The sequence below is a fragment of the Netta rufina genome (genome assembly GCF_964035555.1).
Source record: "Netta rufina genome assembly, chromosome: 2".
In the NCBI taxonomy this organism is placed as follows: domain Eukaryota; kingdom Metazoa; phylum Chordata; class Aves; order Anseriformes; family Anatidae; genus Netta; species Netta rufina.
Window position 1 is genome coordinate 3634690 of NC_140124.1, and position 6000 is coordinate 3640689.

The window sequence follows — 6000 nt, forward strand, 5'->3', positions numbered from 1 at the left end:
CCTGGATAACTTGCACCTAAGAGCACTTTGGCCTGTTGAACACAGCCAAAGGCCTATTTGAACACAGCCAAATGCAAAAGCTGTGCTCAAGAAAAAGTGAATTCAGTGCAGACCTCCAGTATGGCAACTTGAATTCTGGAAAAGTAGTTCTGTGGCAGAGGATTTGGGGATTAGAAGAGGTAAATAATTCAGCATGAACTCCCAGTATGTGCTGCTGAGAAAGGGCTAATACAACTGTTCACTGTATAAACTGAACAGCAAGGAAGAGCAGAAAGATAATATTCCTTTTCCACACTGTCTTGGGAAGCCTGATGCACATCAGGCATTTTAAAAGGGCAATGAAGACCAAGAAAGGGTGTGGAAAGGAGCCATAAAAGCAATTATAGGAGCTTTACGTCTTTCTGGAGCAACATCTGGATGCCCTTACTGTAAGGTTATCTCAGTAGACTCTGAGCACCAATATTTAGGTGATGGAATCAAGTGCTAAATATCTTCAGAGGTGCACTCTACCACAAGACAGTTCAATCTAGCAGAGAAAGACACAAGGAGATACAAAGTGGAAACTTATGTAAATTTTGAACTCTCTCCAGAGTGTCTGGATTAATACCTGGGGCAAGGGGCAATGGATGTGCTGAGTTGTCCATCTCAGCTCCTGTAAAGGAGAGTCCAAAGTGCGAGTTATGCTTTTATCAGAAACAGGTTATTTAGATTCAATTTGCTGGAGGTAACTAATGAAAATTAGTTGTTTTTAATAACTAGCCAAATAAAATAATCTACCCTTCCATCAGGAATTACTCTAATCTAAATATAGTTACAACTACACAGACTTCCCAGGCTTCTGATGTCTGATCTTGGCCCCATGCACTGAGACATTAAATTCCAGTTGGATTTTCTCAAACAACTGCTGGCCTCTAATCATGGAAGTCCTCTTGCTCTCACTGCTGGACAATTGGAAACAAACACATTCATATAATGGAACTTCTGTCTCAGTAACATTCTGGACTTCAAGAGGAGGAAATGCTTCACAGAAATCCTTGTGAACTCCACTTTACAGCCACTCAGTTTTGACTAATGCCCTTTTGTTAGAAAAAAGCTTGAAGATACTTAAATATCCAGATCAGAAAACAAGAAGAGACAAAGCGAAGTTACACTGATGCTGCTGGAGCCATTGGGTGCTGCCAATCCCAGGGTTTCACCAGGAGCCTTGTAGTATTTGGTCTTCATCATGGTATGGTGAGTGCATTGCAGCCAACATACAAGCAGCAGCAGCAGGCTTCTAGTCATCATGAGTGTACAGAAAGGAAATATACTGACAGTTTGCAAGCCAGGAGACAAATAAATGAGAAATTAAACTCTCATCACTTCTTCAGAATCATTTCATTATTTTTAATGTTTTTGCTTTTTTATTTTTTATTTTTTTATTTTTCTTGTATTTGCCAAAAGTGACTAGCAGCTATTGTTATTTCACTAGTGCAGACTGGTGATGCTAAGCTGGGCTCGGTATACACAGAGGCATATCCAGCAACCCAAGGTAGAATTAATTTGCCTGAAGTTTGTTGCCCAATGCAGCACAGCTGGCTACGTTGGCTAGCCAGTATGATGAAGGGCATAAGAGACCTATGCTCTCTACACAGGCACCTGGGGACCCTAGACTACCTCAGCTGACTAAAGACTGTACCTGGCTCTGGGAAAAAGGAGCTGCCCCCCTGTTCCAGAGAAGAAGAAACATTATTTACACTTTTGTTTGCTATCTTTTGGTCTGCAAAGGAGGGATATCCATGTCATTAGTTCTGGCTTTGCAGAACTCCACAGCCCAGGCTCGGAGTACTTGACCGAGGACACAGTGAACTCTGGCTGCGACTGCCAATTACAAAGTACTTGGATGTACTTCACCTAATGACAACAAACTGATTGTGCAATTACACTTACAGATATGTGGGACAGTGTTTCAACCCTCTTGCTATCTTAGGGCGCCCTATCTGTGTAAAGGAGAGGTGCACGGTACATCGCTTATCAGCCTCATCTGGGTGCTAATCTGAGAACGTGGACCCAGAACACATCTGCAGTTCTGGGATTTCACAACCCAATTGCTTTTTGCTTCCTATGAAGAAAGTAACCTTTTCCCCAAGGCTCAGCTAAAGGCAGAGCTAAAAATGCACCTTGGTTGCACAAGGTCATTACAGACATGGCATAGGTTGTTCCACTGAAGGAATCACTTCCAGAGAAGGTAACAGAGGCTACTGGGAACAGATGCCATACTTGAGAAGGACAGAAGACCTTTAGAATCTCTTTCCAGCTCCACCACCTACCAGCAAGTAAAAAAGAGGGATATTCTGTTGAGCAGCCCTGCCTGCTCATTGCAATGACAAATTACGTTCACGGCTATCTGATTATTGCAGTAACTTCACTTAACTGGGTTTCCTGCCCCAGTGGATTGCTTCCTGCCCAGAACATCCCATTCCCAGTGCTGCATATATCACCAAGGACTGCTTTTTGTAGATGAGAATTTATTCCAATTTGACATAGCACAAAGCTGGAGTGCTTTGAAATCATGGCAAAACTGGCACCAAGATGTGGCTGTGCCTTGTGCATCCCTCAGGTTTATTAAGCTGTGAGTATTTCTAAGAGAAAGTGGCTTCTCCAAGTGTGGAAATGTGGCTTTATATCTTCATTTGATTCCCGTGTTCCCAGGCTGAGGATCAAGGGATTCACAATGAAGACACATCAGTGGGATGGTGTGAAGAAAGAAAAGAAGATGCAACAAAGCCTAAAATTAAATGCTAGCAATTTATTACAAGGCATTTATTTTAATATAAAGCCTACCATTTAAGTGGTAAAAGCCACATTTACTGTCACTTGTAACTGATGTACTTTACAGGATCATAAGACTTCGGCCGAAGAGAGAGCTCTCTTTTTACACAGCTTTCCTTCTTGGGCAAGGAGCCATGCACTGCCACATGCTCCCAGCAGGCCTGTCCAGCTAAACATCCAAAACCGAGGCTTGCAAAGTGTTTTAGGAAAATGAGACTCAGCAATCCTGCCCCATTTATTTACAGCAGCACTCCAGACTGTAATTGTGATTATATGGACTGGAAATACTGTTGTGGATGAATATAAGAAATAAGAAACTTAAAAAAAACCACATAAATTGGAGAGATCCTTGGGAATTCTGGGTGGTATTTCTAGGTTCTATCTCATCCCATTTCTGGTCCAGCCTCTCTTTTTCCCTCGACGGACATGAAAGTACATCAGTTTTTGGTAAAAATGTCATTCATATTCTTAATAATACAAGTTTCTATCAGACAGCTGATTATTAGAATTATCTGGCAAACAACATCTCATTCAACAGCTTAACATCATCACCAGAGTTGCGGTCAATGGCTCAATATCAAAGTGAAGAGTGTTGTTCCTCAGGCGTCACTATTGGGATTGGCACTGTTGAACATCTTTGGTGTTGACCTAGACAGTGGGACTGAGTGTACCTTCAGCATGTTTGCTGATGACACCATGCTGTGTGGTATGGGCACCACGTCAGATGGACCTGGACAGGCCTGAGAGGTGTGCCTGTGAGATCCTCATGAGGTTCAACAAGGCCAAGTGCAAGGTCCTGCACCTGGGCCGGGGGCAATCCCATGCACAAATACAGGCTGGGCAGAGAATGTATTGAGAGCAGCCCTGAGGAGAAGGACCTAGGGGTGCTGGTGGATGAGAAGCTCGACATGAGTCAGCAATGTGTGCCTGCAGCCCAGAAAGCCAACCGTGTCCTGGGCTGCACCAAAAGCAACGTGGGCATCAGGGCGAGGGAGGAAATCATCCCCCTCTGCTCTGCTCTTGTGAGACAAATTAATGCAGCATATGTAAGGGATAGCAAATATAGATAGTTAAGTGCTTTCCTTAGCACTTAACTTTGAAGCATTTAGTACCTTGAAATTCATAGCTTTGCTCTGAAAAGCTCTTAGAAAGGCAACAAAGGTCAAGGGTGGCTCCAAGAGCAGCAGCCCCCTTGGATGGCACAATTAAATTTATGCCTTAACTGCCTCCTGCTTCTCCACCCAGGTAGCTTAAGGAGAGAGATTATTTTTCCCTCTATTCCATTCCTTAGAGTCCTGTGAAACTTAGAAGTGGATAAAACAAGCTGGATCATCTGCTTTTCTTTGCTTCCATTGACAATGGGATTGTTCATTCCTGAGGCTGGAGCAACAAACAGCAGCTACACAGCCCTGTCCCAGTAGAATTAAACCTGCTTGTCAAAACCTGTCTGTCTGTACCTGCATTTGTCGTGGACTTCTTAACCTGACTTACGGGTCTTCAGCGAGCTGTTACATACATCCCTGAGGAATTGCCAACTCTGCATGAAAAGTACCTGGAGTCAAAGCAAGGATACCTTATTGCTCCTTTCTGCTGAGGAGATGTAAGTAAAAAAATCCCAACACTTCTTCCAAGGAGTAGGAAAACAACCCCTGACTTAGGATCCAAGCCCCTCTGGATTTATATTCACTGCAATGAGAAGCTCATCACACTTTTTTCTCTTTATAGTCACAGTAATTTGCCTTTTCAGTGGCATACAAATTAAATCCATCTGTAATGGCTTTTTAATTAAAATCATGCTTTGCTTATCAGAGTGAGAACACTTAACTGATTACAAAAGAAACATGCAAACCTCTGGCATTGTATTCCTCCTTCTCCAGCCAGGTTGTGCAGCAAACACACTCTGCTAAACCATGTGTAACGCTTTGGAGACTATCCCACATAAGCTCTCCTCACCCCAATTTTGGATCAGAAAATGTCATATAGGGCATGGAGTCTATACAAGAAGGTATGTAGAAAACCTCTGTATCTCTGGCTGAACTCGGTGGAGTTCACTCTTGTTTGGATTTGCCGACTTCTAGAAATGCCCTACAGAAGCAAAAAATCTCTATACTTTTAATTTCAGCTCCTTGGCTTCTATGCTGTTATTTATCTTTGTAGGCAACTGAAAAGTTTCCCGCTGTCTCAAAAGCACCTTCAGCCTGGTTGAAGCCATGCATCTGACCCATTCCTAGAAGTAAAAGTAATGCCACAGTATCCCACTCCATTGGTTATGATTTTTTTTTTCTTTTTCTTTCTTTTTTTTTTTTTTTTTTTCCTGAGCATTAAACTCACAGTCAGATTTTGAAACAGCATGGCACAGTACTGGTAACATCCGCAAAGCTAAGCTGATTTATTCTGGCTGAGGATGGTAACTGCAGGGCAGGATTTTCCCAAGCACAACCATTAGTTAAATTCCTGGGGCTGAATGAATAAATGACCGAGCTCCTGCATGCTGTTATCTTTCTATTCTCAGTGCCAGCTTCCACTAGGGAAAGGGACGTTGAGGCAGATGTTAAAACCGAGGTCTTGAACTCATGGTGTTTGCAATGATCCGATGGGACTTTCTATCAGAAAGGCACCATCAGAGGAACTCAGCAGCATTTTCCTGATTGACAGAAGATCGCACGGTACTTTATTTGGGGAAGTTACTCCTATTTTTAGTTCCAGTAAGACCAATGCAGCCACATAGTGCTGGATTCCAGAGGCTGAAATAACCATCTCCCAGAGGAACCCAAAGACAGACACGTTGATCTCCAAATGTCTCTTTAATGCAGTTTATTGCATTAAATTTAATGCAGAAAATGCAGTTTAGCCTTGGTAACTTCTCCTGCCCTCTCCCTGCTGACCCCTAGATGTGCCACATCACTGAAATGCTACCCATTTGCAGGGACAGCATAACTTGGGGGTACCCAGTAACATACTCCATAGGAGACACCAAAAGCCTGATCTCATGGGTCATGAGATGTTCTTAAATACCTTTAGAATAAAGACTTAGCCCAATATTTCCAAGCCTATTTAGCCTATTCTTCCCCCTCTCCCCCCCCCCCCCCCCCCCCCCCCCCCGATTAAATCAGTTTCTGTTGAAGTGAGTTAGAAATCCCCAAAATAATACTGAATATGCCTCAAACTAATAGTTACTGAACGACTTTC